Source organism: Herpailurus yagouaroundi, unplaced genomic scaffold (genome assembly GCF_014898765.1).
Source record: "Herpailurus yagouaroundi ecotype Mexico unplaced genomic scaffold, PumYag 28, whole genome shotgun sequence".
NCBI lineage: Eukaryota > Metazoa > Chordata > Mammalia > Carnivora > Felidae > Herpailurus > Herpailurus yagouaroundi.
In genome coordinates, this window is record NW_024412376.1 from 149,746,216 (window position 1) to 149,758,466 (window position 12,251).

Sequence of the window (12,251 nt, forward strand, 5' to 3'; positions counted from 1 at the left end):
CCTGATTTCAGATGGTCGTCCCCGGTCCCAGCCACCTGCATTGCAAGACCCACCCTAAACATTGGGGCACTGGGGGGAAGGTGGCTAAATATATCCCAGCCCTCGCCCCCCTCCGTCTCCTAGAGCAAAAAAGTGTGTGTAATTCTTGGAAACAGTACATTGGAACCTGCCGAATAACACAAGAAGCGCTGCCCATTATTTCTATTTTATGCCACTCTAAGATTTGCCAGTCACGTTAGCAAAATAGAAAATTAAAATTGCCATTATCTAACCCAAATACCATCCTCATCGACAACCGTGGGCATGAAGCACTCCTGGAGATTCGGTAGATCACCCTCAGATTCTGACCCGTCTCGGTTGATGCTTAAATTGTATACGACATTTTCAATCTTCTGGCTGGACCCAGCAAGGACATTAGAATAACGCGAGTATTTCTCTTAAAGGGTTTAAAGGTTAACTTTTTACCCTTCAAAACCTGTGGAGAGTAAAGAGGGAATTTGCAGAAGCAGCAGTAGTAGCCGCTGGTCTGATACGAGGATGTTCTGCTTCAAAACAAAAGATTTCTTTTTCATGTTGTCCTCAAAACATTAAATCACTCCCATCCTTGATGACACGAATGGCAAAGACAATTATTGGGACCAAAATTAGGCTGGTAAAAAGAAATGAGCGCTGAATATGAATGGCTTACTTAAGGGGAGCTTGTCTCAATGCAGAAGTCCTCTAAACGAAATCTGCCTCAACTGTACAATGTGATATTCAAAATTCTTTTTCAGCATTGCCGGTTTTCTCTCCGTTGTAGGATTATTTAGCTAATCAGTGGATATAATTTACAGCCCCAACGTTAGTATACTCATTTGACACTAGTGTTACGAGCTACACAGTTGTAACTCAGCATTAATTACAGAATATTTTAACCAAAGCATCCTTTTCGCAATATTTACTTTGTATTAATCTCGTATTTTGCAATTCCTGTTGCCATTCCTTGTTTTCAAACACATTATACGCCATTATAAATCAATCTTCGTACTTTATCAAACAGCAGAGAGTAATAAAGAAGGTCACAACTCATAGAGGAGTTCCTTGGAGGTTTGTAACATCATGATTTAAATCTCAGAAAGATTTAATCAAAAGCTGAATTAATCCCTGGGGGAAAAGATGCTATATAGATTCTATTGATGGGCACAAAGCAGCCTATTTCTTTTCATTGGTCTCTGTTAACACGTTGGGGAGAAGAGACACAGTTTTTCGGCGAGAACGGAAACAAGATGTCTTGATGGGGGAAGGATAGTATGAGATGGCCTTTATGCCACGTTTCTTCCCTTTCAGAATGGTCTGTTTCATTCTACTTACAGAGGCATTATCTGTTCTAATGCACGGTTAAGTTCAATGTCCTCCACCTCCTCGTTCCTTTCAATGTATCCCACGTGATTCTAGTAATTCTGCAAAGTCCCCAAAGCTCCACTGCAGTCAAGCATGTGGAATGTGAGGGTCACATGAGCTGACTCTTCTGTTGTAATCAGGTGACCGCCCCTGGGCAAATTCTCAGCGTTTGGGGGACACTGGAAACTTGCGGGAAGAAATGATCATAATATGCGAGTATTTCTAGGATCAGGTTCCACTGAAAAGCTTATCATCATTCCATGACTGGGATGTATGCTAAAGAGGCCATCACCTTCCCATATGCCTCTTTTCTACCCATCATTCCCTAGAAATGTGGCCATATTCCTGTTAGCTCAAAAACCATTACTTACCGTCAGCTGACTTCTAGCAGGGGCAAAGTGGAATTAATTAATTGAAAAAAGTGAGAGAACTTTTAGAGGAGAAAACCAAATGATCCTATAATATTTTCATGATTAAATTAAATGAGCATAATTATACATGCACATATGCACACCAAGGCATTATTATAATCAAGGAACCTTAGAATATTATATTGTTCCAAATTTATGCATATAGCACTTACTGGAGACAAGTAGCTGGTGTGATATTTGAATCTGCATATTGACCATTTTCATATATTTTCATATATTAATTTCTAGGAGGAAGATGCTGAATTATTAGGAAAAATCCTGGGGTGATTTAGAAAAAATATTGTGCGTCCGCTCGTTTTTGAACATCAGGGGCACTTAGCAACATTATCTTTTCTCCCCACATAGTTTTCTGTGATGGATTTTCAACAAGATGACATCCAAGTGAAAGCCGAAATTAAATGGGAAGGAAAGAATGTTAAGTGGTAAAATCCTAAATAGCTTATTAGACTACTTAATTGGAGGGAATTTATTTTTGCTGCTGTTAGGAACTCCATAGTCAAGCTTCTCTCTAACAATACTAATTGATGGGGGAAAAAAGTAGCTATAGTAATATAGTTACCGCACAATACCCTCCAGCAGGTCATTTAAGGGAATTCACCGGTACTTTCCTTTGATTGACTTCTGTGTTGTTGAAAATCACGTCCTGTCTTCATTCATACCATTGCTCTCTCACTTCACTTCCAACTAGGCCTCTTGCCTATTCCTACTGAGATTCTCAGTGTGCTGAAAGACTTGAAGGACAGTGAGACCATGCTTGTTCCTGGTTTAACCATTTAGACCATTTTCAGCTTGATTGCTATATCCGTTAATAAAGTGATTAGTGTTTCATAATGCATAGAGGTATTGCCCCGCCCATGAGCATTTTACTATTTGTTGGCAGGAATATGTGTACCCTATCAGGGAATAAGGATCAATTACTTCCTAGAGCAGCTTAAGTTAGTAAACTGGCCACACAGTATGTGATGTCACCATATTACTTTCATGTCACGTAACTTAATGATCAAGTTCAACGCGTGGCCTAATTTTCCTCCAGTTATCTGGCTACATGGGGAAAACATCCTGATCCCTATTCAATAAGGTACCTTTCCCAGGGTCAGCAATCCAAACTGCCGTTCAGACCGTCCAACAGGAAAATAACTGGAGGAAACGTAAAAACTGGCGGTCACTGCCCACTGTTTGCCTCAGTGTCTGAAGATTAGAAGTACCTGTGTATTGGAAAATGACATTTTCCAATTTTTAATGGCAGGTTTGGTGGCCATACAAAGAAGCACCAGTGAATGCACCTGATGAATGAAACAATTCATAGAGAGCCCATAAGAGTTTCTTTGTCACATGGTACGAGAGTCTCACTGAGCCACCTTCTGCCATGGCAAAGACGAAGACTAGAAAGGTCAGCTGGTGAAAAGACAAGAAATAAATAGAAGGTTAACCAAACACATTGGAACTTTGGGTACAAAACAAGGTTTGGGCAAAGATTCCTCATGGTTTCTTATTTGCTTTTCATGCCAACTCATTCCATGGGATTCTATAAACAAAAGAGGCAATTGTACAGCTGAGGCAGTAGAGTTGTGAAGAAGATAATGGACTTGACAATGCTTGTTCCATGTGTGTGCGTGGCTGTGTGTCAGCTACACAGCAGTTGGCCTTCACTGACCTGATGTTGTTCTGAGGAGTTGATTGAAATCCTGCCTATTGCCTCGGCTACTGGATTGGTGGAAGGCTTTTAGGGATTTCCATAGCCAGGTTTTTGGATGGAAATTTTCACCTTTAATTTTGTGGAAGGATAAAAAGATGCCCCTATGTGCATGCAGTAAACAATGCTTTTCACATCCCAATAATTCATTGAGGAAGATCCCCTTTTTTCTTCTGATTTATTCAGTTTTACCCTCCCATAGCCATCTGAGACAAGGAACCTTCTGAGACTTTCAGCATTTTGAAGGTGAACGTTGAACCCCTTCAAAAAGTCTTATCTGTTAGACACTGTGGAGACATTTAAACTCTGGCATTGGGGTGATTTACAAATATTATTTCATTTTTTTCACGCTCTCAAAAACTTAGCCTCATCAACTCCATTTGGAAACAGGATCAACCTGGAGACTTCCTTTCTTAGAATTGGCTCTCAGCAACGCATCTGCTTTCCTTGTTTCACAGTAATTCCACTTCGGCTGTGATGGTGGTACTTAATCTGGCCAGTTTCCCCTAACATCTTCATTTTAAATTAGACAAATCTTCCTGTTGCAGTGAGAAGACCAATAGGAAAAGCCATCCTCCATCTGAAAGTCCAGTAGACTCAGGGGTGATTAAAGCACGAAGATGATGATGACCATAATATGATCAGCTAACATTTATTATAAGATTATTATCTCCTCGTCACTTTGCTTAGCTCTTTATGCGAATTTTCTTAATTGGTCCTCCAAACTGAAGAATGAAGTAGATATACAACTGTTCCCATCACATACATGAGGAAAGGGCAATGTAAAGAAGTTAAGGGACTGCCAAGATCTGAGCGAAGTCCAGTTCACCCCAAAACTTACTTCATTGACCATCTTACTACATACAATGCCTCGACAAATAAAATCTAAATGCCCAGAAGAAAATATTTTGCATTGGAGGTCACTGAAAAGTTGGGGTAGGGCTGTTGTTACCATCTGGTTGAAGCCAAATTTAGCACATATTGCATCCATTCATCAAACTCTTCGAATTGGCCAGAATCCACATGAGGTTCTAAGAGCAAAAGGAGAATTAGATAGGGACCCTACCCTACATTCTAGCTGGAAATATAGTAAAAGAAAAATAAAATGTCTGTTTACTAATAGCAACAGCTGTACCCTCTTGCCAGGACCCTTTGTGTGTGTGTGTGTGTGTGTGTTTTCTGGAATATCTATTACTGTATAACAAATTTCTGTGAAGGTTAAGGTCAGAGATCCTCATACTTAATGGACAAAACTAACACAGGGCTGTGACACCATAGTACACAACCTGATTTAAAAGGACTGGTAGCTAACTTAAAAGGAAAAAAAGTAGACTTCCTCCCTACATTAAAATGGATTTGGAGGTTTAAGTTGGCACACTATTACCACTTAGGCATTCAATAACAAAACCAATTATTTTAGAGCTCTTTATGATTTTACAAACACTATTTAAAAGTTTCTGGTTTAGGCTGGGATGTATAAGAAACAATAGACATATTGACAAGTTACCCTTTAACCGGATGCTTCCTCATTCCTGTGGTCATGGTCATTGTTATCTTGACTATCAGCTGTTCGTGGCAGAGGGCCTCCTCAAAATTTCTCAGATATATTCATCTGGATTTGTCTCTACAGAGCTAACCTTTCTACAGTTGGGTCTGAGGATTACCATGGAAATCAATCACTAGACACAGTCCCAGTTTATGGGTGGTCTTTTTGGGGTAGTGTTCTCGTTGCATCTAGCACCAATAGTAGAGAAGAGGGCTCGGTTTCCAATACAGTTTCCAATACGGCAATATCTGGGCTCCATCTCCAACTCAGTTGTCAAGCTCAACGAGGTCAGTTAAGATCATGTAATGGGAAAGAGAGTGGTTGATCAGTCTTTGGAATTCTATGAACCCTGAATAGTCCAGGGTTTGTGGTCTCCATGGTGAGATACAAATGTTCGTGAAATGACTAACAATGGCTACAAAACAGGTGTTGTCAGTGACTCTTGTAAAAAATGGCTTTAATTATAAAATATTTCAAACAAGCATCAGGTCATAAAATAATGAAATAGAGCCCTGTATATCCACTTCCTTGATTTATAAGATCTTAACATGTTGCCTTGTATGCTTAAAATCTCTCTTCAAACAAATCACATACCCATCTCCTTCCCCTCTCAGTAGTGACCCATCTCCTGTGGTTGGTGTGTGTCATTCCCCATCCATTTCTTTCTCTTTTAACTGCATTTCCATATATCCAAAATTAAGATGCAGTATTATTGTGTGTCTTTTGAAAATTTACATAATGTTTTTCTACTGTACTGTATGTATCCTTTTTGCAATTTGCCAGTGGTGCCTTTTAATGCAAATGCAATTAGAACAATTCAGCCCTGGTGTAAGCCAGAAGGAAATCCTTCTTTCCAGGTGTTTGGAGTTGCCTTAGCAGCTGCTCCAACTGTCCCAGCTAATCATTCTTCACAGTGTTTCTGACATTCATCTTGGTTTCCTATTTATCACTTTGGCTCATGGTTAAGTGCATTTATGCAATATCTTTAAAAATCTTTGACCCTTGGTCCATACCCTCATCTTGCTTATTGAGTGGTTATAAACTTATTCCAGAGAAACAGGAGGTCATAAAATCACAGCAGAAGATGAAAACCCATGCCTAGGTTTTTGTTCTGTTTTGTTTTTTTATGGGAGAATGGATTCTTTGATTTTTTTTTTCTTCTCTGCTAAGTCAGAGATTTTTGCCAGACTCCTAACCTTCCCATTCCCACATACCTGTGAATGGCCATGCCCTCTCAGAGAGGACATCGGGGAGCCCCGGCACCGAAAAAATTATTTCTTGTAATAGTAACCGATTAAACTAGTTACCAGCTGGGGAGCATGTTTTAGCACTTAAGTTAATTGAACTGTTGCAAACTAAATATGATTCTAAATTGTTTCAGTATTCCAGAGTACTTCAGGCGTGCAGATAAAAATGAAAAAAAAAAAAAAACAAATCGGTTTGAAATGTGCAAATCAGGCATACAGTGCTGACATTTAGATCTATGACCTGATAACTCTGCAGTAGGTACCTTGAAAAATTTTGTGGGCTTTTTTTTTTGTCTCCTTTTGCTGAGCTCTCCTTTGAAACCCCTGACCCACTACTTGATGTAATATTCAATAAGGGGAAGTCAGACTGCAATCAGAAGGGGAACTGTCTGCATTAGGGTTTTCCTACCATTTTGCCAAGAAAATAATCTCTTTGTGATTCATTTCATGAGCCAAGTAAGAAAGGAATTGTTGAAAAGAGGCTGTGATTTATAGAAGAAATGCAGAATTTTATTCTGGAAGAATCTGTCTAGAACTTGGTTCTAGACTCTGTTTGGAGGGCATGTTTCTCCCTGAGGTGACCTTTCTGTATTTAGGACTGCTATATACAACCAATGGATGTTTAAATTCAAAAAGGAGGTAGTTCTGAAGTAAGTCTGGATGCAGAAGACACTACTCCCTGATCTGATCTGTCCCTGCTCCTTCATGTCTCTCCCATCACCCAACAAATATATGGATGACATTCCAATTCCAGAGTTTTCTGTTGCTTTGCATTTTCCAACCCTCTGCATAGATCAAACCAATGGTTGGGATTGAATAGGTTGTTTTATAGGCATAGATAGGCTGTGAACCTCTTGGCAGCTTAACGAATCATTGTTAATAGGTTATACAAGATCCGTGGCAATTTTTCCATCCTTCCAAGGTCACCCCTCTCCCTTCTAAAGGAAACCTGCTTGTTAGAGTGAAATTCCATCCTGTTGTCTTCACGGATTCTCACTGAGAAGATAAATAAAACTCAAAGGATTCTAGAACTAGCATCACGATGAGGATCTTCAAGGACACATACAAAGATGCTTGGGTCACAGAAGCTAAGTTCCTGGCTTCAGGTCATGCAACGGTAGAGCCTGAGTTAGAACAGGCTGCAGTTACATCACTTATGCTACCGGTTGCTGAGCGCCATACAATATCAGAACATGAACCAGCAATACAGTGACAATAACAAACTCTTACAGAAGAAATTGAGTCCGTTAGGACAACAGGGATATTGACTGACCAGTCAGGTGTGGCCAGAACAGGAGGCAGAATCAGTCTCATTAAAGATCAGGCAGCTGCACCCATAGTGGGAGTTGTGAGGTCCGTGTACAGGTTTCCTTCCCACAAAATATCTCTTCCATGGGTGACTTACACATAATTCTTACAAATAATCAACATTTGGTGATTCACATATTTTAAAAATTTAAAATAAAACTGAAAAGATAAAATGATAATAAATAACGAAAATGATGTAAGCCAATGAACCAGAGACATTACCAGTTCTAGCCCACCGTTGCTCAGATAATTTCAAGGTGTGTTAGAGCAAAAGTGAACAAATCTGGGTACCCAAGCCCTCACTGACTGGAGAAAGGCAGGAAAGACAATGACACTGGGCGATCAGAAAAAGGACATATAGTGGGTGTGTCATTGACTTCACTATCACATTGAAGTTTGAGTGGGCTCCAAGAAGATGTAGTATTTATATTCTCAATGCCTAAGAACTTTCTTTTTCACTTATTTTTTCATTCATTAAAGTTATTGAACATCTACTTTGAGTGTTGTACTAGACCTAAAAGGGATGAATCATATAGTTCCTATCTTTCAGAAATTCTTAATCAAGTGTAGAGACATGTACTGTATTGACAAATGCCAGCAAAACACCTGCTCTGTTCCAGACACTGTTTCAGTCACCAAAGTGGAAAAAAATGAGTTAATGAGAGACCCTGTCTTGAGTAATTTGTAATCCAGTGGATTTATTACAGTGTCATGAGCATATAACTAGGAAATGTCCCAAGATCTATGGAAACAAATCCACTAAGAAAAGGGGGCTGGACAGTGAAGTCTCTATGGGATCTTTACTGCCTGAGTTGACCTTGATATGTAGAACTGGGCAATGGCAGAAGTAGAAGTAGTACAACAGTCTTTTCCCCAGGTCTCTCTAGAATTGAAAGCATTCTAGAGTTCCCCACTCTGTCTGCCTATGAACTCTTGCCGTATTTCCTTGACTCAGTTCAAGTGTTGCTGTCTCGACAAAAACCCTTCAGATCTATCCCCACCTCCTACCCCAGATTTGTAGAACTGGCTCGTTTTTGTCTTCTACATCCACATCTATCACAGCCATGACAATATCATATTTTAATTTATTAATTTACCTTTGTTTTGCCCTTTGGGTTTATGAGGATACTGACTGCACGGAGAGATGGGTGTGAATTTTCATGTTTAGCTAAACTAATCCCCAAATTCTGTGGCTATGAAGCATTTCTGGAGTATCATTCTTCTGAGACTCCTGTAAAAATGGCAATTTATGATTCTTGAGATGGGAAAATGATCCCTCAAGGCTTCTGTAGCAAATTGGGTGTAAGGAATACTCATATGGTGGCATTTGCCCTCTCATGGCTCAGAGAACCACCTCCTGACACAATGGTTTTGCTAGGACAAAGATGTGATATCTTCATTTGAGGGTAGTTGGGATGAACTTGTTCCACTTGGTCCACGCAAAACAACCATCTTTTCTCAGCACTTTAAGACATCTCCTCCCACGGGGTAGCTCTGGGGAAGCTGTCTGCTGCTTCTTGCTTCTAAACATCATTTGCTCTTCTTTTCTAGCTGCTTGGTTCTGATCCTGGATTCCTTGCATTACATACTATGGAGGCCAGGCTTTTGGGTTCTTTACCCAAGAGAGAACTTGGGTCAGGCAAGGGGGCTGCTAATGAAAGGAATACAGGGCCAGTTTTCCTTTTTTTTTTTTTTTTTTGTTAATTAACTTTTTTTAATATGAAATTTATTGTCAAATTGGTTTCCATGCAACACCCAGTGCTCCTTCCAACAGGTGCCCTCCTCAGTCCCCAGAGCCAGTTTTCCAAGTATTTGGTCATTAACAGTCTGGTTACAGCTTTAGGGCAACCTTTCTAGGGGCCTAGAAATTTCTGCTGAATATGAGGACTTCGGGAAGCTCGAAACTTAGTGCAAAAGCCTCACCTGATCTGAAGGTGGATGAAGCCGAAAGAGATTTCCTCATGCCTTCCAAGTATCTGTCCCAAAAGTCTCATTTCTCCTATTTCCATGGCCAAATGAATTGTCACATTCATGTGCATCCCTTCCCCAGCAATCTGTTTATCAAGAAAGAGAAGCCTGTTGTCTCCCAATTTCTGCTTTCCAGGTGACTGATATTAATTAGGTTGCAGCAGGCACAATTTATCTCTGGTAGAAACCAAAGCAGATGAAAATGCTGCCGTGCAGTAAGATTTCTTTTTCTTGAAAGGATGAATGGGATGAAGATACTTATCTGCGAGAACAGGTTTCAGGTGGAGCTTCCATCAGCAGTGCTTTGAAATGCATTGTTAGAGTATGGCTGATCCGGGTAAGAAATAAAAATAGCATGTCATATTTTGACTACATTAACTCATTTCCAACAGAAGAGGCTGAGGCCTCTGCACATTGATAGACTTGCTCTGAAGGAGCAAAGCACCAACTAATAACTCTGAAGTTGGTTCTCAGTTATTGGCATTTCTTGAAAGATATTGCTAATTTCCCCAAAGCTATGGCTCCACTGTAGAATTCATCTCAGTCCCCCAGTACAGAGAACAACAGTTTTAAATCAACCTAGCCTCCCCCTTTTATTATTATTGTGTGCCCCTCTAAAATTGTCCCTTCTGTTGAGTTTGAATATGGAGTCAGCTCTGATCAAGAAGTTGGCAAGTAATGAGAACAGTGGGACAGTGAAATAACTGTATTCTTTCCCCCACGTGATGCCAGGAAATTTATTTCTTTACATCTCTTAGCTTCAGTTTCCTCAATAAAAAGTGGGAAAATTAAGTCCATTTTGTGGGGTTGATATGATATTTCCTGATCTGTGTCAAAGAACCTGGCAGACAATGAGCACATTCACATCCCTTCTCAGTGACAACTGAGATGCCTTTCAAAACATGGAAATTTGTAATGAAATCTGAGTTCCAAAGAATACTTTTTCAATCAACATTTTTTAGTCCTCCTACACTATTTCAGATAGACTAAGGGAAACAAAAACAAAAACAAAGAAACCAAAACCCTGGCATCAGTTGGACTAGAATCTCTGGGTGTTAGTTCTGGCTTTAGTATTAGTCAGCTATACGCACCTTGCCAATACCCTTTATCTCTCCCAGCCCCACTGACCACATCTCAAAGCAAAGGGGGTAGATAGCTTCCAATTCTAAAATGGTATGCAGGTAGAAAAATATGCTCTCATCCTTCTCTTCTGGCTATCCTATCATATTCTCCTTTGTTAGTTTCTTTTCCTCGACTTAACTCTTTCATGTTGATATTCCCCTGGCTTTTTTCTTGAATCATCTTTCTGTTCTTGATGTGTGTCACTGTATCCTTGAGATGCATCGCTGACTCCAATAACACTGACTTCCCAAAGGCCCTGGGAGATGACTTCTATATCAATTTCACCAACCCAACCACTGCTCGGACTCATTGACCTACTGGACATGTCCTCTTGAGTTTCCCCTAACAATAAGATGATATGTTCCCAAGCCGAACATATCATCTTATTCCCTAAAAATCTACTTACATTCCTCTTTCCAGAGATTGTCATCAACTCAACCTGCCCTGTCCAAAAACCTGGGAGTCACTATAAATCCTTCCTCCTTTTCCTCACCACATCTAATTTCACCAAATCGAAGATCATTGCGTTTTCTTTACTTCTTTGAAAGCTCTCAAATTGATTGTTTCTCATCGTCATTATTTCATATATAACCAGTTCCACCATTTCTTCCATTTAGTTCAAAATACTGTTTCTGGAACCCCAATTTTATCCTACCCTGCCCTTACTTAGAGTCCACTGATGTGCTCTTTAAAAAAGACTCCCTTGGAGTCTCCAAGTCCTTGGCATTGAGTGTGAACTCATCTATGAACGGTCTCTCCCCTCACACAAACATTCTTTTTCCTCATGTTCCCAGCACTATTGCCCCCGGCACGACAGCTCCGCTCTTACTGCATCCTTTACAGCTTCCAGAATACAGTATGCTCTATTCTATCATGTTTCCGAAGCTTTGCAAAAGCCATCCCCTCTACTTGGAATGCCCTCCTTCACCTGCTCTATGTGAGAGCCCATCGGCCTTTTCCCCATGGTGATTAAGAGCCCATGCTTTGGGGTAAGACATACTGGATATCAAATCCCAGATCTGGTACTTGTAAACTTTGTAAGCAGGCTGTTACTGCTCTCTAAATCCCAGTTATATCACCTTTAAGTGGAAATAGCAATATCTGCTATATAATGTCATTCTAAAGATTAAATATGATGTATCTAGCATGGCATCTGGCACATAGAAACATTCAGTAGTTGTTAACTAACACGTGGCCTTTACAATGAGAATCTAAGCGCCTCCCATCCCCAACTCCATCTCTCTACGTCCTGAGCTGGAATTTAAGCTCCATGATGTCAGGACAGAGTCTATTTTGTTGACGTATATCTAACACTTGTCACTCTGTCTGAGTCACAACAGGCCAACCATAAACAGTTTTTCATTTCCATTGAGATTTGACTCCAACACTGTTCCTTCTGGAAAGCTCTTATTAAATCCCTAATCTTCACTCAGCATTGGTTAAATACTCCTCTTAAGTAACAGGCTCTGCTTATATGCTATCGAAATGGTTTCACTTTCTCTTCTAGACTCTTGAAGTTCCGGAGGACAAAGGCCTCAGCCATGTGTCTCCTTGAC